The sequence below is a fragment of the Myxine glutinosa genome, chromosome 13 (assembly GCF_964187855.1).
Source record: "Myxine glutinosa chromosome 13, kmMyxGlut1.1, whole genome shotgun sequence".
Taxonomy (NCBI): domain Eukaryota; kingdom Metazoa; phylum Chordata; class Myxini; order Myxiniformes; family Myxinidae; genus Myxine; species Myxine glutinosa.
In genome coordinates, this window is record NC_136273.1 from 5,531,755 (window position 1) to 5,552,864 (window position 21,110).

General features: G+C 47.4%; 1 protein-coding gene and 2 long non-coding RNA genes across 3 annotated transcripts in view; 2 read left to right on the top strand and 1 right to left on the bottom strand.

Moving 5' to 3' along the window:
• The window catches only part of LOC144888695 (uncharacterized), a 379-nt gene extending 187 nt beyond the window's left edge, over positions 1 to 192 (top strand). Inside the window, exons 1-2 of the long non-coding RNA XR_013621235.1 lie at positions 1 to 43; positions 151 to 192. The exon at positions 1 to 43 is cut by the window's left edge and continues 187 nt beyond it. This is a non-coding gene — a long non-coding RNA (uncharacterized LOC144888695). The remainder of the gene's footprint in view (positions 44 to 150) is intronic.
• Positions 1 to 21,110, bottom strand: part of LOC137439188 (DNA-directed RNA polymerase III subunit RPC4) — an 82,918-nt gene that overhangs the window by 16,075 nt on the left and 45,733 nt on the right. The window contains exons 3-4 of the mRNA XM_078766966.1: positions 12,879 to 13,050; positions 6,800 to 6,972 (exon numbers count right to left, since the gene is read on the bottom strand). The gene's annotated coding sequence lies outside the window, so the exon portion shown is untranslated. The remainder of the gene's footprint in view (positions 1 to 6,799; positions 6,973 to 12,878; positions 13,051 to 21,110) is intronic.
• On the top strand, positions 12,981 to 20,139 carry LOC137438528 (uncharacterized). The gene is made up of 3 exons (XR_010986737.1): positions 12,981 to 13,005; positions 13,452 to 13,614; positions 20,111 to 20,139. It is a non-coding gene; the product is annotated as an uncharacterized LOC137438528 (long non-coding RNA).

The window sequence follows — 21,110 nt, forward strand, 5'->3', positions numbered from 1 at the left end:
GGCCACTCCTGCGACTTTATACAATGACATGTAGAATTGAATGGTACGTACCCACTTATATTCTAGGCTTGCTTGCATTGACTGATATATCCAATCTTTCTGATATGATGCCTTGATCCTGACATATATGTTGCATGGTGTATTTTACAGGATGATGTTACGATCTAATTGAAATTAAACCTATCTATGGGACGAGTTGTGGATTTGGTTGATTTTCACAACACTTAATTTCAATTATGATCTTCGGAAATGGCGGGACACGAGTCTTGCGATGGCCGGATGAACGCAGATCACAGACGAGCATTCCCGACATTCTCCGCGCTCCTGCGAGGCCCACCTCGGAGAAGAATGACCGGCGGAGGACCCGTCGAGCTAGCTCCAGCTACGGAGCTCCGACTACTCTCGCCGCCGGTCTGCCTCAAAAGGACCGGATGCGATGGGGACCTCGCAAGCCTTTTGCGGGACCGCGTCGTCAAAACGCAAACTGCTCTCCTGAGGCCCGAACGCCGGAGCAGGCATGACGGACTCTAGCAAGGCGCCTGCTGAAGGAGGCCACTGGGAAATGTCCTGGGCCGCAACCCCGTCGGAACGACGGACCCGCTTGGCGCCGAAGGTACGAGTCTAGCCTCGGTTGCTCGAAACGCTAACGGCTCCGTCCGAGAGAATCATCCTAGATTTGCGTGCCTCGGCCCGAGATGAGATTCCCACGCGAGTGATCACGACTCCCATGTCGGCCATGCCTCCACACGGCCGGCACACTCGGACCACTCGCTACTCGGTGGAATCGCCTCCTCTGCACGGGCCGGACACTCCGACCACTCTGCTCGGTGGAATCGCCTCCTCCGCGCGGGCCGGCACACTCCGACCACTCGCTGCTCAGTGGAATCGCCTCCTCCGCGCGGATCGCGCACTGCTCGTCGGGATCACGCCGTGCCTCACGGCCGGCTCACCCTGACCACTCGCTTCTCGGTGGAACCATCTCCTCCGCGCGAATCGCGCACTGCTCGTCGGGATCACGCCGTGCCTCACACGGCCGGCTCACCCTGACCACTCGCTTCTCAGTGGAACCACCTCCTCCGCGCGAATCGCGCACTGCTCGTCGGAATCACGCCGTGCCTCACACGGCCGGCTCACCCTGACCACTCGCTTCTCGGTGGAACCACCTCCTCCGCGCGAATCGCGCACTGCTCGTCGGAATCACGCCGTGCCTCACACGGCCGGCTCACTCCGGCTGCTCGGTGGAATCACCTCCTCCACGCGAATCCCCTCGCTGCTCGGTGGAACCACCTCCTCCGCGCGAATCGCGCACTGCTCGTCGGAATCATGCTGTGCCTCACACGGCCGGCTCACTCCGGCTGCTCGGTGGAATCACCTCCTCCGCGCGAATCGTCGTGCACTGCACCCATCGCGTGCTAATACTCTGGGAGGCCCACGATTCCATTCTGATTCCGATCACCTCCTCGCCGCGAAGCCGCACCGCACGTTGCTCCCTTCGCGGGCCCTACTCGGCGAGGCCGGCGATTCCTATCGCTGCTCGCCGGAATCACCTCCTCACGCACAAATCACGCGCTGCACCATCGCTAGATGGCATCCTCACTAGGCACGACGCGCCAGTCGCACGCGCCGCATCTTCGCTGGATGGACCCCTTCTTCACACGAAGCGCATGCGATTCCCCTTGCTGGCACTACTCTGTGGCCCCGTTGTGGCTGGTCGGAATCCCACCTACGCATGGCTTCTCAGCGAGGCCGGCGAACACCGCTGCCCGGACTCGCCTCAACGCGTGTGGCTTGTTTGGCTCCACTCGGGGACTCGCCGAGCATGGTCTTCCTAAACTTTCATCTTCTTCCGCTGTCATAACATTAATAAACAATCTTAAAGGGTTCTAAGGGGTTCACGGCACTCGGGGATTTGTGTAATGTGATTTGTGAAATGTGATTTGTGTTGGCGTGATGTATCGTATCATGCTAGATACCGTTGATAACTACCGCACTGCGGCCGCTATTCCCCCGCTTCAACCCCGGACAAACCCTGCCCGAAAGCCATCGAACAAGACGCTACTTCAGGCCTCTCGTGCGTCTCGTGCGTGCGTCTCGTCTCAGCGTGCCACGCTGGCTGGTTTAGCCAACGAACCGCACGTGCCCGAACCAATTGATGACGTCACCGACTAATCACGCGTTTGCTCTACGGCGTCATTAACGTAATTGCGTGCTTCACGCGATCTCATCGGGGATTCGTTTACATTTCCATGTACCTTGGTAAACTACGTACCAAATGTCCTTTACGTAAACGACGTAAACTACGTAACGCGGCGCTACCTCAAGGTCGCGCGCCCGCGCCGTTTAGGGAGTACACGGTGACCTCGTGAAATGGTGACATTGAGCGTCGCGCCCGACTCCCTTGTCACCTGCGCAAGTAACGGGGGCACCGTACTGCCTGCTCGCCCTTGACTCTGGGCTTGTTGTTTATCGGACAGAGCTCTTGGCTCGTATCCACACACATTTCGAGACTGCGAGACGCCTCGTCTGATTCCATTTCCCTCTGCCCCAGACTGTCTGTGACTCAGGCTGACCCAGACTGTGAAGGTCGTCTGACTTCGGTATGCAGCGCGCTGCTGCAACCTCGGTGGGGGGGGGGGGGGGTGGGATCCCAGGAGGTTACTGTTGCTCGCCCGGATGCCGTCCGGTATAACGACTCCCACCTCGCCCCTTGTGGGGACCCAGGATGACGTCCATGGATGTCTTTGTGTCTTTGAGTGAGTCTTTGTGTCTTTGAGTGAGTCTTTGAGTCCATGGATGGTCGATCCGAGCCATTCAATGAAGGTGTTGAATGGATGGATTGGTCAGACATCCGTGGATGGACAGTCCATCCGGGGCGATGGCTGTCTTTGGGTCTCTGAGTCTTTGCGTCCGTGGATGGTCGATCCATCCGCGGTCCGGCTGGATCCGTGCCATGCAATGAAGGCGTTGAATGGATGGATCGGTCGGACATCCGTGGATGGCCAATCCATCCGGGACATCTAGCATGACAATCATCTCGACATCTAGACAATCCATCCGGGACAACGCTGGGACAAACAAGGTTTGTCCAGCCGGGACTCTCTCTCGGTTTGCCAATCTTCTCCGATCCTCCGCGCGCTGTACAGCGGGACAGGATTGCCATATGCATCCCGGAGGTTCTGCGCGCTTCGCTGGAGAGGCGCGTTTGTCGTTTTTGTCGTCCATCCGGGACGTTCTCTCGGCAGCCGGTAAAGCCGGTCTTCTCCGATCCTCCGAGCGCTGTACTGCAGGACGGGATTGCCGTATGCATCGCGGAGGTTCTGCACGCTCCGCTGGGGAGGCGCGTTCCGGTCGTTTTGTGCGTCGTCGTAATCAGCCATGCCGGTCGTCCAGGCAGCCTTCAGAGGCCGCTCGTGTCTCGTGCGAAGGATCGCTGCCAACGGTAGATTCGCGTGCCGAAACAAGAGTTTGTAATGCGTATGAGCTGCCGTCAGAGGACGCTCGAGTCTCGTGATTCAACAGGGCCGCTGCGGGTGTCAAGTAACTCTCGTTATGGCTCTCATCGATTCTCTCCCTCGGCAATTCCATGACATGGACCTAACATGGATCGACCATGTACCCTTGGGAGCCAAGGCAGGTACAGACTTACTGTAATTGACTTACACTGTCATGGCCTCCTGTCATGTAATCTTACTTACTGTTACAGCTTACTGTAAAGAGGCTTACTGATTTACACATCTTCCACATCGACACATCTTCCTGTAATGTGTTGCCTTGCGACGAATAGACATGGCTTACTGGTTTACACATCTTCCACATCGACACATCTGCCTGAAATGCGTTGCATTGCGACGAATGGACATTCGCTCTTCGACAAGGCACACCTTATGTAATGAGTTGCATATCGCAAAGGTACACCTTATCCAGCACATAGGCCTGTGAGACTAGCCTATTGTGACCCACAGGCTCATCGTCTGCCAGTATCGGACATGTTTGCTAACCAGGCTATGAGTGCGCCTAGAGAACATCTGCCGTCCCTCCCTTCGCCTGATACACCCCTGCCTGAAGCGGTGAGGGCACTGAGGTGCCCCTCCGACACCTGCCTCCAGCGGCTACTCCGAAGCAGGGGACTCCGGATTTGGGGACGACGTACCCGGTAGTTCCCGAACCTGTGCTGGCAGGGTAATTCGCCACACTGACCTCTACGGATGGACCGACTGACCTGCACTACTGATAATGGATTTGTTTCGTATAGCGCTTTCCAGGAAGCCCTAAAGACGCTTTGACAGTGTGCGAAACATAACACAATAGCGCAAAGACAAGAATCAATAGGGATATTTCTTTGACACCCTAATAATGATATAATGACTTCCTCTACCTATTAATGCTGACGCGCGCTCGCTTCCTGCCTAGTGGCAGCATAGTTCTAACGGCGGGGAGAATGTGGTGAAAATGTAAGTTGAACCCAGGTGTGACGCTCACTTAAACCACTGGGCGGTGTCTATAAGACCTCGGGACGTCCGCGACTCGAGGCCACTCCTGCGACTTTATACAATGACATGTAGAATTGAATGGTACGTACCCACTTATATTCTAGGCTTGCTTGCATTGACTGATATATCCACTCTTTCTGATATGATGCCTTGATCCTGACATATATGTTGCATGGTGTATTTTACAGGATGATGTTACGATCTAATTGAAATTAAACCCATCTATGGGACGAGTTGTGGATTTGGTTGATTTTCACAACAGTGAGGAGCTCATGTGTGCCAAGGAAGGACTTCGCATGACGGAGGATGCCCAGTCGGCGACTGACTTTGGAGGCCAGCTTGGAAATGTGGTTTTCCCAGGAAAGATCATGGCAGATAGTGAGACCCAAAAGCTTGAGTGACAGAACTTCTTGGAGAGGATTATTGAGAAAGTAGATGGGAGGGTTTTCCCGTCGGTCTTTTAGGAGAGACATAGTAAAAGTGTGAGATTTGTCAGGATTGAAAGACATGTTCCACTTGTTTGACCAGTCTGATTTTGTCCAGGTCTGCAGAGAGTGAGGAGGCTGCAGACTGCCGATCTGAGGGAAGAGGAATGGAGTGGCAGAGAGTGGTGTCATCAGCAAAGAGATAGAGAGGATTTTCAAGAGAGTCGGAGAGATCATTGATGAAGACCAGAAAAAGCACAGGGCCCAAAACACTAATTGGAAGCAGGCTGATTGGTCTGTAATTGCAAGGATGTGTTTTTGCACCTTTTTGTGTAAAGCGGTAATGTTTGCTGATTTCCAAGACGCTGGCAGATGACCTTGAGCAAAAGAGGGTGAAAAGAACAGAGAGAGGGTGAGATAGAGCGGCAGAGCAGGATGTTAGGACCCGTGGGCTGATGCCGTCTGGTCCAGTTGCAGAATCAGAATCGAGGTTTGACAGAAGCTTCTCCACCTTGACAGGAGAGAAGGACACAAAGTCCAGGAGCAGCTGGGTATGACTGGGTACAGTGGGTACAGAGTGAGTTGGGTTTGGGACACAAGATTTTGAGGCAAACACAGAGTTGAGGCATTCGAAGATCGAAGATCAGATTGGATTTTTGACTATTCCACAAGATTTCCTCAGAGCATGCGCGATTTTCAATTTTGTTTGACGACCAGACAGACAGGTAGAGTAAAGAAATTACCTCACTCCTCTGAGCATGCGTGATCGGGACAAGATTCCCTCTGAGCATGCGCGATCGGGACAAGATTCCCTCTGTGCATGCGCGATCGGGACAAGATTCCCTCTGAGCATGCGCGATCGGGACAAGATTCCCTCTGAGCATGCGCGATCGGGACAAGATTCCCTCTGAGCATGCGCGATCGGGACAAGATTCCCTCTGAGCATGCGCGATCGGGACAAGATTCCTTCTGAGCATGCGCGATCGGGACAAGATTCCCTCTGAGCATGCGCGATCGGGACAAAATTCCCTCTGAGCATGCGTGATGGGGCAAGATTCCCTCTGAGCATGCGCGATCGGGACAAGATTCCCTCTGAGCATGCGCGATCGGGACAAGATTCCCTTTGTGCATGCGCGATCGGGGCAAGATTCCCTCTGAGCATGCGTGATCGGAACAAGATTCCCTCTGAGCATGCGCGATCAGGGCAAGATTCCCTCTGAGCATGCGCGATCGGGACAAGATTCCCTCTGAGCAAGCGTGATGGGGCAAGATTCCCTCTGAGCATGCGCGATCGGGACAAGATTCCCTCTGAGCATGCGCGATCGGGACAAGATTCCCTCTGAGCATGCGCGATCGGGACAAGATTCCCTCTGAGCATGCGTGATCGGGACAAGATTCCCTCTGAGCATGCGTGATGGGGCAAGATTCCCTTTGAGCATGCGCGATCGGGACAAGATTCCCTCTGAGCATGCGCGATCGGGACAAGATTCCCTCTGAGCATGCGTGATCGGGACAAGATTTCCTCTGAGCATGCGTGATGGGGCAAGATTCCCTCTGAGCATGCGCGATCGGGATAAGATTTCCTCTGAGCATGCGCGATCGGGACAAGATTCCCTCTGAGCATGCGCGATCGGGACAAGATTCCCTCTGAGCATGCGCGATCGGGACAAGATTCCCTCTGACCATGCGCGATCGGGACAAGATTCCCTCTGAGCATGCGTGATCGGGACAAGATTCCCTCTGAGCATGCGCGATCGGAACAGGATTCCGTAACGTTTGCCAAATTCAAAACCAAAGTACTGCTCAACTGCAGGTTTGTTTTCTGCTTCAAGTTCTGATTAAAAACGAAAACTGTATATGGAGAGAAAAATTAACTTTCAGCACCTTTTTAACTCCACCAAGGGTAAGATCACGTGATCGAATGGATGGCAAGCGGCCAATTCCACCTCTTGTGGCTCCAGAAACTTGAGGCACACGCCCTGGAAGCAAAGTTGTTCGTTGTCCTTGGCCCTCCATCTTGTCACCCTGACTATTCCCTCGTCCAGCCATTGAACACACTGGGGGTACAGGGAAGGAGGGAATACAGAAAGAGTGCAATTAATATAAATAATAATAGTAGTCCGGTGGAATAGTCCATGCCAGTTTTTCTACGCCAGCACAACACCCATGAGTTGAGGAGCTGTATGATGGAAACTTGAGCTCGTGGAGACAGCACTTGGAATAATGTGCAGATAATCATTTTCCCCAATGACAAAATCAAAACTAGAAAGAGCAATCAGATTGCAGACCCTGCAATCAATCAGATCGATTCCCTGAAAGAGCAATCAGATGTGTTTTCAGTGGTTTTTAAGGCTTTTGTGTTGAAACAAATATGGCGGCCGAATCACGTGACCGATGGCGTCATCATTATTATTTTTTCTCTACCAATTTATCCCTAGATTATGCTCAAGAAATTTTATCTTGATTGAATGAAGTTTTATACTTGTCCAATTATGACCATCATGGACGCACCTATGACATCATCATTAACATATGTTATTCCACATGGAGAGTTCTTTACAATGAGCAATGTCTCAATTTTTTCTATGCAGCGCTTTCGGAGATATAGAGGTGCAAAGTTTGCATGTCCTAAGATGGCGCCCATACTACGTGACCTATGACGTGATAATTATCATTAAAAAAATTCTACAGGTGGAGGTGCACGATGGTGAAAATTTCCTTACAACAACAACAACAACAACAACAACAACAACAACAATCGGACCAACGGTTGCAGGGAAAATCATTTATTCTGTGTGGACAAACAAACTCACATGCAATACCCAGTCCTCAGGCGAGGATAATAAACAATCAAAACTATAGAGTTCATGGAACACAGCCCCGTGCAGTGTTCAAGTACATACATGTGTGCAGTTAAATTTAAACAAAATAACGATTTTAAAGATCGTTACAAAACTCCTGTAGTTTAGCGCTATTGAAGCAGTCTTGTACATCATCGTTATCCACCTCCTTATTTAACATTTCCAAGCTCTGCTAAACCAAAGGGAAGAGTAAAACCTTCTTTTATCTCACTCCTCTGTGCGCATGCGCGATCGGGATGAATTTGGAGACAAAGTACTGTTAAACGGCACCATTATTCTGAGAGACGGCCAAACAGATCTTCGTTAAACTTTCAAAGATTCATTCACCCCCTTTTTTTTTTTGCACCGTTGGGATATCCCTGGGTGTACCACATCATGTCATCCCCATTCCTGGGATATCCCTGGGTGTACCACATTACATCATCCCCATTCCTGGGATATCCCTGGGTGTACCACATCATGTCATCCCCATTCCTGGGATATCCCTGGGTGTACCACATTACATCATCCCCATTCCTGGGATATCCCTGGGTGTACCACATCATGTCATCCCCATTCCTTGGATATCCCTGGGTGTACCACATTACGTCATCCCCATTCCTGGGATATCCCTGGGTGTACCACATCATGTCATCCCCATTCCTGGGATATCCCTGGGTGTACCACATCATGTCATCCCCATTCCTTGGATATCCCTGGGTGTACCACATCATGTCATCCCCATTCCTTGGATATCCCTGGGTGTACCACATTACGTCATCCCCATTCCTGGGATATCCCTGGGTGTACCACATCATGTCATCCCCATTCCTGGGATATCCCTGGGTGTACCACATTACGCATTTCTAGGAAAATGTTCGGAGAACGCTTGGATTCGGAAGAGGGTCAGAGAGCTGTATTCAGGATTGCAAAGCAGATAGCGAAAGAGAGGTGTGATGTGATGGGGGTGAGTTGCTTGAAGGATGAAGTGGGACAAATCGTTGTGGACCCAGATGGAATTAAAGGAAGATGGAAAAGATATATGGAAATGCTGTTGAATACAGAGAATGAATGGGATGGCAACATAGAGAGTAACCCAGTTTTAGGACTGGCAGAGAAGTTAACTGAGAAGGAAGTTGAGGAAGCGATAAAAGCAATGAAGAGTAGAAAAGCGGGCGGGCCGACGGGAGTTGTGGGAGATATGTTCAAGGCAGCAGGAAGTTGGGGTGTGAAGAGAATGACAGAGATCTGTAATCTGGTGGTGAAAGAAGGCCGCATTCCAGTGGATTGGGAACTGAGTACCCTCGTCCCTCTATACAAGGGGAAAGGTGACCCTCTGGAGTGTGGCTCGTACCGAGCGATAAAGTTATTGGAGCATGGAATGGGTGTTGGAGAGGAGGATAAGGAAGAAAGTGAAGATCGACGAAATGCAGTTTGGATTTATGCCAGGAAAAGGAATGACAGACGCGCTCTTTATTGTGAGGCAGTTGCAGGAGAAGTACATGGAGAAGAGGAAGAAGTTGTTTCTTGGGTTTGTTGATCTGGAGAAAGCATTCGATAGGGTTCCACGCAAAGTATTGACATGGGCATTGAGGAAGTTAGGAGTGGAGGAATGGTTGATCAGAGTAGTGATGGCAATGTACAAAAGAGCGCGCACAGCTGTAAGGACGAAGGACGGGAACAGTGGTGAGTTTGAGGTGAAGGTGGGAGTGCATCAGGGGTCGGTACTAAGTCCACTACTATTTGTAGCTGTGATGGAGGTGCTGGCTCAGAACGTAAAGGAGGGTTTACCGTGGGAGTTGTTGTATGCAGATGATCTGGTGTTGATTGCGGAAAGTATGGATGGACTGAAGGAAAAGATGAACAAGTGGAAGGAATGTATGGAGACAAAAGGTCTGAAGGTGAATATCGGAAAGACAAAGGTAATGGCAAGTGGTAAAGCATGTGGTGAGGTGGAAAGAACTGGGAAGTGGCCCTGTGCTGTGTGTAGGAAGGGTGTCGGAGTGAACTCCATTCAATGTACAATGTGCGCTGAGTGGGTTCATCAAAAATGTAGTGGTCTGAGAGGGTCATTAACCAGTGTGGCAGCTACATTCAAATGTAAGGTGTGCACAGAGGGAGCTGCAGATGGAGGAAATGTTGAGTTGGATCTTGGAGACGGCGTGAAGCTGGAAGGTGCGAAAACATTTTGCTACCTCGGAGACATGCTGAATGGAGAAGGTGGATCAGACTCGGCAACGGTTGCTGGAGTGAGATGTGCATGTGTTACATATTTATGTGAATGTATGTGAATTACCATTCAGGTCTTTGCTTATCCATGTGTAGTAGATTAAGGGTTGTTGTGGTTGGAGGGTCAGGAGCCCTTCGGAAAAGTGTCCGGAAACGGAAGTGACCGGAAAAGGAAGAGGAAAAGACACGAGGAAGAAAAGCGACGGTTATTCTTCTTCCTCGCCCCGCTCCGACGAAAGGTGGGATCGACCTTGCGCCGCGTGGAAAAGCGGCGTTCCGAAGCCCGTCTGGCGAGAGGAGTTACCGGGACGTGTACCTACCCGGTGGAGACGTCAAGTTGACGTGGGGCCGTGCATCGACCCTGCGTCTGGCACCGTTCGCGGCACCGTCTAAACAGACGCGTACGGGTCGCACGTTGGGGGCCTAACACGCCTTGCAAGCGGCGTGGGGCTTTTGGCTTGCTTTACCGTACCCGCTGCGCGTGGCCACGAGGGGCTGCAGCCGCGGTGCCTGGTACGATACCTGCCCGGTGGAAACACGTCCACCCGGGGTTCGTTCAACCGCCCGAGTGCGGCGACGCCGACCAGCATCTCGGTCAGGAGGGGCCCAGAGACTGTGAGGGGCAGAGACCAAAAGGGGGTCGTGAGTACAGAAGTGGACACACATAGATAAGATGGCCATCTTAATCATATAGGGAATTGATTGTGGATTGGGAATTGTTGATGGTTGTTTGTTGTTGATTGCTCGGGGAATATCCGTGATTGTATCATTGAAATCGTATGATATCCTTACCCTGGAAATATATCATTGCACATCAGTTTCTCGTGGGTGGAATTCATAGGGATTGCGTTGCGAAAGCGCATATATATAATACTACTTTCTGGCGAAGGTCCTCTCACGGTCCGGGGGTCACCGAGACCAGGTAGTCACCGAGGGGACCACGTAACACATGGAAGAAGTTTCAGGAACTGAGTGGCGTGCTGAGGAGGAGGGGAGTCGTTGAAGCTGAAGGGAAAGGTGTATGCTGCATGTGTGAGAAGTGTTATGATTTATGGGAGTGAGACATAGGTGATGAACGTAGAGCAGCAACGAAGGCTGGAAAGGGTGGAAATGCGAATGGTTCGGTGGATGTGTGGAGTATCGTTGAGAGAGAGGAAGACAAATGATGAATTGCGAAAGATGATGGGAATAGAGCCTGTGATGGATGCTGTGAAGAGGAACAGCTTGAGATGGTTTGGTCATGTGTTGAGGAAGGATGAAAGTGACTGGTTGAGAAGAGTGATGGAAATGAATGTAGAAGGAAGTAGAGGACGGGGAAGACCGAGAAAGACTTGGCTAAAGATGGTGGAAGAAGAAATGCGGGCAAGGGGGTTAACAAGGAGAGATGCAGAAAATAGGGCAAAATGGAGAAGATTGTCATGGGGACCGCAAGGCTAACCCCCTCTCTAGCAGGGAAAATGGCCTTAAAATCCATGTTGTGTGTGTTGTTGTTGTACCACATTATGCCATCCCCATTCCTGGGATATCCATGGGTGTACCACATTCGTCATCCCCATTCCTGGGATATCCCTGGGTGTACCAAATTACGTCATCTCCATTCCTGGGATATCCCTGGGTGTACCACATTACGCCCATCCCCATCCCTGGATGTACCACATTACACCCATCCCCATTCCTGGGATATCCATGGGTGTACCACATTACGCCCATCCCCATCCCTGGGTGTACCACATTACGTCATCCGCATTCCTGGGATATCCATGGGTGTACTACATTACGTCATCCCCATTCCTGGGATATCCATGGGTGTACTACATTACGTCATCCCCGTTCCTGGGATATCCATGGGTGTACTACATTACGTCATCCCCATTCCTGGGATATCCATGGGTGTACTACATTACGTCATCCCCATTCCTGGGATATCCATGGGTGTACTACATTACGTCATCCCCATTCCTGGGATATCCATGGGTGTACTACATTACGTCATCCCCATTCCTGGGATATCCATGGGTGTACAACATTACGTCATCCCCATTCCTGGGATATCCATGGGTGTACTACATTACGTCATCCCCATTCCTGGGATATCCATGGGTGTACTACATTACGTCATCCCCATTCCTGGGATATCCATGGGTGTACTACATTACGTCATCCCCATTCCTGGGATATCCATGGGTGTACTACATTACGTCATCCCCATTCCTGGGATATCCATGGGTGTACTACATTACGTCATCCCCATTCCTCCCCTCATTCCCCCAATGACATTGCGTTGTTTTGGTGGATGAGATTGGTCTGGTGTTGATGTGGCACAGGTATGATGGTCCAAATGGCCTTCTCCTGCGTCTCGTTTCCTTGTGTGTACCCTTGCACCCATTCCTTGGACCCATTCCTTGGACCCCTTGGACCCTTTAACCATCAGTTCGACCCCGTTACGTTAGACGGTCACTACACAAACATCCATACAAGTGGAGTCTTCTTATAATCCACAGAATTGACTCTTTCAGCAGCTATAAATGTGCAATCTCCATTCACCTGGAGGGTGCAGGTACCCTGCTCCTGGCTATTGGAAGAGAAACCGATTAAACACCTGTTAGTAACAACAATAAGGGGGTTGTGGAAGCATCCTGTGATGGAACAAACAGGAAATGCTGCTGTGTACAAATAACGATGTTATAACTATGACATACAGTATAAACCACACAGACAATAATTATATTTATAATGATTTCAAGGTAAACATGACATGGAGGTGTTCTCCGGATGACCGACGTGCCGGTCTTCGTCTTCATCGGTGGTTCTTGGGTCGTACAAACAAACCCACAATGGACTGGACATGAACACACGTTCCGTAACTGAGGAAGGAACTCGGAAAACGACCTTACCTCGTCAAACAAAGCGCCGACTGAACGGGTCCCGGCTTCGCCATGCGCCTCGCATAAATAGAGGAAGAAGAATCTCACTGTCACCGGAAGGGGCGGAAGTTCCTGCAATCCTCACAGCCGCGGCGTTGTGGGTCGCACCGAGCCCGCCATTTATTACATCGGGATGATGGGCCTTTCGAAAACACACACAAGATGACTGTTTATATCATATTATATTAATTGTTTGTATTATATTAATTAGTTTGGCATCGCTTCACACAGAGTGGCACATTGCACGAATATCGACACATTTGATTGTGTTATAACGATATACTGGACGGTTGTGTTCAGTTATTTCATTAAATGCTACAATTTCTGCACAAAAAAGTCTTGTATCATATAAACCGGAGTGCATCTGATAGTCTGATAGATACCAGTCGGTATGCTTATTAAATTAACATTTCGTTGTTCTTCGGCCTTTAAAAAAATAAACTCAATCTTTTGCCATCGAATAAAAAAATTGGATTCTTTGTTTCTATGTTTCTTTCCTGACCTACAGTAAAATAATTGTAGATTCAATCTTTTTATTGGCAGGATTTTGTTATACCTAAAAACAACAACAACAATCGGACAACCTTTTCCGAGCTGTGCTCCAAAATCTCGTGAGAAGTGAGATGTGAGAACCCATTGAGATATCGCGAGCAGTGCAAAAGCCTCTCCCTTGTATCGCGTCTTGTTCGTTCGTCGAATCGCCCAGGTAATGTACTGAATTATTCAACACTCGGTGTATATTGGTGTCCGTGGTGTGTTGTAATTATCATATCGGTATTACAGGTAGGGCCTATCAACATTTTGGATTGCAGTTTTCCTTTTTGAGGTTATTTTCTTCAGAGAAAGCAGAGGCGTGTAAAATGGCGTCTTTTGCGCAGTTTCCCGCTCACGAAATCACGTTGCCTCTGAGTCTGAGGTGTAAATGTTTTTGCTTGAGCGAAAGCTGTGAATAAATGTTTCGGTGTTGTAACTTGTAGTGATAACACATCCTGCCATTTGTTGTGGTATCGGTAAAATCTGTATCTTTTGTTCTTGCGATGGTCAATGAGAGTGAGCCCACATTCCTACAATGGCGGCTCTCCGTGTTTTATTTAATAATTTTAATACAGTACTGTAGCGGCTACCGCTGGGTTTACACAATCGCCTTGCACCTACCAAGGACGCGGAGCGATCACCATGCCGGGCTCGTCCAGGACGCCCGGGCAGGCCCGCGCTCAACTTGCCAGGCCTCGGCCGGGACGCCCGGGCACGCCCGCTCTCGACTTGCCAGGCCGCGGCCAGGACGCCCGGCCACGCCCGCTCTCGACTTGCCAGGCCGCGGCCAGGACGCCCGGCCACGCCCCCTCTCGCCTTTCCCGGGCAAACGCTCCGGGATAATGTGTGTATATATATTGCTGCCCGATAAACGGGCTTTTTAGAGAGTACCCGAGTTGTTTTGTGACAAAGAAACTCGGACGAATTCCAGCTTTTTGTCGCGTCCATTCTTCCGATTACGTGGGAGCACAGCTCCTTCATTGGTGACCTACCGACATGGACACGGCAGTTGCCCTTAAACTGCCTACCTTCTGGGAGGCTCACGCTAGGGTGCATCAAACGCCCAACTATTTTTTAAAAGATGTTGGATTGATCTGTCCCAAATTTTATTTTGTTCCAATCATAAAATAAAGTTGCTATGCAAAATTTGGTAAGGTTTGGACATCATCTTCTGGGTCCACCTCACCATTTCATATTTTGAGTCGGTGGTATCAGAGTTGGAAATTTGACACGCAGCTGTTTTGAGGCCCATAAATAAAAATGAAAGGATTGACTGATTGCTACATATAATAACTCTTTGTAAAGGTATTATTGTGCTCTGTAGCAATATATCATCATCTGGTGTTGGGCTAGCGGCTAGGGTGTCAGCTTAGGATCCTGGGTTCGAAACCCGGTCGATCGCTGAATTAACGCCAGGGGGGTTGACTCAGCCTGTCATCCTTCCGAGGTCGGCAAATTGAGTACCAGTTCACTGGTAATGCCCTGCTTGTCGTTAAAGGCGACAAACAGGGTTGGCGTCAGGAAGGGCATCCGGCCGTAAAACATTGCTTCAAAAAGGGGACCGAAAAACAACAACTACCACGGTTCCCGAAAAAGGCCAACCCCCGCTTGCGGGGGAAAATGGCCTCTAAAGGTGTTTTTTTTTTTTTTTTTTTATAGGGATAGGGATACAATTCATTTATATACAAATAGTCAAAATAATGATTTTTTTTCAAAATATGGATATAAAGCTAAATGAAGAGTATTTTTAAAATATAATATTGAAGGAGCTGCGCTCCAACGCGAGTCGAAATAATTGACGCGACCAAAGACGGAATTTGTCCGAGTTGCTTTATTGAAACAAAACAGCTCAGGTATTCTGACAAGCCCGTTTATCGGGCAGCAATATATATACACATTTATGCCGGGGCGTTTGCCCGGGAAAACCGAGACCGGGCATGCCCGGGTTTCATGGGCGAGTCCTGGAAAGGCGAGTCTGGACATGCCCGGGCGGCCTGGCAAGTCGAGGCTGGGCATGCCCGGGCGCTCTGGGCGAGCCCTGGAAAGGTGAGAGCGGGCATGCCCGGGAAAGACGAGACCGGGCGTGCCCGGGAGGTTCGGGCGTGCCCGGGAACAACGAGTCCGGGCATGCCCATAGCGGGGTGGCTTGGGGTCAATTTTCAAGATTACCGTTACCGGGCGGACAAAAGCGCCATTTTTGGTGTGAGGCTTCCTTAGGGTATATCAGTTGATTTTAACCGAGGAGCCCTCTCGAAATATGTACGTAACCATGGTAACACAAACAAATCCAAGATGGCTGCCGTTCATGATAAAATACCAATTTTCTTGGGTTGTAGTTGTTAGAGGAAAGCCAAATTGTATCAAAATATTACTTAAATATCAGAACCATGTCCTCAACATGTTCGGTCATCCTCCTGAAATATTAAAGTAAAACATAAAAATCCAAAATGGCCGCCATTTATGCTGAAATAGCAATTTCCTTGGTTTTTAGCGGTCATACGATGGCTAAATTGTACCAAAGTATGATTATATTATACCAGAATATTTTTATTGAAGCCCTATTTTTTAAAAAGATACACAAATAACCTACCACATATGGACAACATGGTTGTTTATTTCCCGTAGGTCTAAAGATCAAAGAAATCAAACTACATAATATTGACTGCAACATCCAAACTAATTGAATTTAAAAGTGATCTAAACTATTTTTTCTCAAGATAGTGCGTTCTTGAGACAAGGGTTTGAACATGGAAATAATGTGAATGTTTTAATTATGCTTTTATCCTAACCTTAATGTGACCCTTGTGGGTATCCGTAGTTATATACCTAATTTAGAGGGCGACATTGTGACTGTCTTTACTATACTGCTAAGCACATGTATTGGTGGAAAGTTTTCTGGCCTCCTTTGTTAACAATCTACATATTTTATGGTAAGTAAGCAACTTTTCAAGTTATTATCTTTAATTACAGAACTTCAGTGATCAAGTCAGGTTTTTTTAGCTAAACAGAAGTATGTGTTTATGTACATTTGGTAACAATCAGCATAATTAGACAAGCTTAAACACTCCTATAAATAATGGCCTATGCAAAATAATCAACACAATGTGCACTATATCAGGAATTTAGAAAATTCTGGCTAATTAGATATTTTTATACTGCATTATATAGCACTTATTAACTTTACCCATGATAATGATTAATACGTATAAATCAAATATAATAAAAAGCAACTGTTAAACAATGCTGTTGCCCAGGCCATTTTTAAAACTACGGAAGACATTATAGGACATCATTAGTGAAAACAAAAAATCAGATGTCCTATCTTGACTTGAAAATAAATGTGATTGATTATGTGTTTTTTTTCTCTTTGTTATCACAATAAATTTTCCATATGGAAAGTATTATAGGACATCCATTGTGAATGCTAAATTAAAGCTGGATTAATATTACTTGTGAGTAAAATTTATATTTTTGCCAAACTCAACTTAAGTTATTTATATTGATATTATTTTATCAATTTTAATGTGAATAATATATACTTTTTTCTCAATTTCAGAGCACCGATTGAAAGCCAAGGAAACTGCTGGTACGGATTGGATTCAGACATCGTGCCAAGAGAGACGAGCCCGTATACAAGATGTATCTAGATTGGAATTGTTGTATCATTTGTCAGCAACACACATCTGAACCTTTGAAATGCCCTTTGCAGAATCCTATAGCAAGTCGTGACATGACAGATGCTTATACATCATTTTTGACAAATGTAGAACAGTTCAGAGACATTGATGCACTTCCAACTAACATCTACTTTGGCAGTGATGTTACTGCTGCAGATTTTGTAACCCACCATGCATCTTGGCATAAATCTTGCCATTTGAAATACTAGGGCATTGCCCGTACGTGGGTGCCCGTTCCTTGCCAAAAAAAAAAAAAAACGCTACCCGTACGCTCTACCCCGCCCGTACGCCCGTAAACAAAAAAAACAACGCTCTTCGCTTCCGCCCTTCGCTCTGACTGAATTGGGAGAAATAATGCGCATAAGAAATCGAATTACGTACCGTAATGGCGGTCAGCTCGTAACGCGCTCAGCTCCGCTCGTCTCACATCGGCCACGCCTACGCAACAAAGCGTTCTGTGATTGGCTGCCGGAAGTGAAGTCGTCACTGTCCGGAAGTTCGCAAATCGCAGTTACGATGAATCGTTTTAATTTAATCGCAGTTTGAATTCGTTTTAAAACATAGTTTAACGGCAACATAGTTTTCCAACGTGAAATAAATGAATACGCTGTCAAATGTGCCGTCCGAGGCAGAGTCTGATCGCCACGTTTGGCACACGTGATAGCTCGCTGCTCTCTGATTGGTTGAAGCGTTTTTTGGACATAGCTCGGTAAGTACTTGTCCGATTAATTTAAAACCTTGAAAAGGCACATCCTCGGGTCCCCAGCAATATACCTGGCAAGTTTCAAGTATATCGGACCCGTGGTTGTCGAGAAACAGCGGTCACAGACAAACACACAGACACACAGACACACAGACACACAGAGATTGCTGGAATTATAGATAGATAACAATTCCAAGTTGACAAGGACACAAGCAAAGAAAAGGGGTGTCCCCAACACTGTCGAGTCTCAAAGGAGATCAAGTAAGCGCCAAACGATAAACACAGCAAAGTGCATCTTCTGTGACAAAGGACATGAGGACGGTGAGCTCTCTCAAGTTTTAGCATATGATGCTGATACCAATATACGATGTATGATCACAGAGCTACATGACACACAGCTTCTTGCTCGAATTGTTGGAGGAGATTTGATTGCGATGGAAGCAAAGTATCATTTAAAATGCCTGACCCATCTGCGAAATCGTTACCGCAGTCTCGTCAGAAAGTTGAGTCGGGAATCACCAAATGTAAATGAAAAAGTGAATGTGTCTAGAGTGTTTGTAGAGCTGACAAGCTACATTGAGATAGCTGTAGACTCTGGGACTTTCCTCTTTAAGCTTTCAGAGATTCATTCACTCTATGTGAATCGTCTTCAGGACATGGGTATCCACAAAGAAGTCAACAAGACTAGGCTGAAGCGTCAACTGCTGGAACACTTCCCAGAGGCACAGGAACAGAACGATGGTAGAAACACGGTTATTGTTTTCAAAGAAGGAATGCGAAATATGTTGAAGGAAGCTTTGAAAAAACGGGATTTCTCAGAAGACGCTGAGATTCTAGCAAAAGCTGCAACGATAATCCGCAAAGACATTTTCAACCATCAATGCTTCAAATTCACTGGCTGTTTCCCAACACAATGTCAAGAAAATTCAATGCCCCCAAGCCTCAAATCACTTGTCTCCTTTATACTTAATGGCCTTAACTTGAAAGATCAAGACAGATGTGAATCACAGGCTTGCCTCACTATAGGACAGACCATTCTCTACAACACAAAGAAGAAAACTCCATCTGAATCAGCTGTTGAAACAAGACATACTCTGGAGCGTGAGCCACCTCTCCCCATTTACATTGGTCTCAATATTCATGGACTGACAAGAAGCAAGAAACTCATCCAGCAATTGTATCAGATGGGTATCAGCATTTCATATGACAGGGTTATGGACCTTGAGGACTGTATTGCCACATCTGTATGTGAGCGATTTGAAGAAGACGGCGTTGTATGCCCTGCTTTTCTCCGGAAAGGGTTGTTTACTGTTGGTGCCCTAGACAACCTAGACCATAACCCTAGCTCAACCACTTCACATGACTCCTTTCATGGGACTGGAATTAGTCTCTTTCAGTTTCCAACACAAACTGATCCTGGTGAGAGCAGACCACCTATTAAGTCTTAATCTAAACCTCTCATTGGTTTATAGTGGATACTGATTGTAATGGTAGGCGTGACATCCAATAAGCGACACGCCCAATTCTTGGGCTCGATATTTTGCACTCCTAATGATAATGTTGTATTTCCAGGGTACAATGTTTACAGCTTATCATTCGCAATAATTGATGACCTGGAGTTATAAGCAATGTATTCAAGCCAAAAGCTTTCCCCCCCCCCCCCCCCCCTAACATTGAGGGCGCCCTTCACATGAAATCACTGAATGTCCCTTTAAATTTACTGGTGATATTGTAATATCAAAATACACATTCAGTGTCCTAAAAATTTATATTTTGATACCAATTTTTGCTATCCATGACTTATATAACCCGGGAAATGTGTTTTTAATTACTGGATGGTGGCCATTTTGGATTTTTTGGTTTTACACGAATACGTGTAAAAATTTGCGAGGGCTCCTCGGCTAATATTGATTAATAGGTCATTAGGAGTGTTCATGCCAAATTTGGTGATTTTGTCCACCGTGTAACGGTAATTTTGCTAAGCCACCCTACTACCAGGAGAGGCGCGTCTGGGCCCGTCCGGGCGAGCCCGGCATGGCGATCGCGCCCTGGCCGCGTCCTGGCAGGTGCAAGGCGATTGTGTACATTCAGCGGGAACCGCTACAATATATAAATTAAAGAATATCCTGAATGTTGTAGTCATCTTGTCTTTACAGAGATCTTTTAACTAGACAAGATGATTAAAACAATTATTAGGCTATACTCTAATAAAATTGGATAATTGATTTATTTGTTGTACATAATTATGAAATGACATTATTGTTACTAATACTACCTTTTTCTTTCAGATAAAACAATGGATGGCACAGTAAAGAAAGCATCTGTTGCAACAAGAGAGTCCACCAAGGTGTTTGGTCTTGGAAGTGCCATAACTGAACAAGATTCCCAGATCAATGGCACCAGACTTCCAACTTGTTTACAAGTACTACGTTGTTTCATGTGGCACACGGAAGATGGCAAACTTGAACGACGCTCTCGGTGGGAATCAGCAAAGCTTGTACTGCAGAAAGTGACACCATTTTATGGCAAGGCTAATATTCCTATCATCTCTGAACGCAAGGCTATTGAGAAAATTATCAAACTTGCAGATGATAATTCCAAGCTTAGATCAATCCCTATCAACCGAAGAACAACTCCAGCAAGCATCACAAAGGTGAATCAAATGGAGATGAAATTTATGGAGACATTTCCCTTGTGGCCCAATGATGCTAGTTCTCACATCAAGAATCCTGAAGACTTAGCATTCCTGGAATCTATGAAGACAGATCGCTGTGCAACATTTGGCTGCCATGACTCTGCAGAAAGGGGAGTTAACCTTAGCTCTGACTTCCTTTCAGCAGCCAGAAGTGAAGACCACTACCAAAATGTGCTACAAGTTGTTGAGCACAACCGCAAGGAGAAACCGAATCTTCGAAAGCGAGCAGCTCAAGACTAAACTGTCAGAAATATCCATGAAAACTACAGTATCTTTGTTTTGTTTATATTTTCATGTTCATCCATAGTCAGATGTACTCGTATTAAGATGATAAATGCTAAGATTGTGTATATATGATTCTACTGTAATAAAAATTATATCATTGTGGTATCTATAATACATATGATTATACCAATAAAATCATGATTTTGTCTATTTGTGTATAAGTGAATTATATCCCTATCCCTATGATGATTATATATTGCTACAGAGCACAATAATACCTTTCCAAAGAGCTATTGTATGTAGCAATCGGTCAATCCTTTCATTTTTATTTATGGGCCTCAAAACACCTGCGTGTCAAATTTCTGACT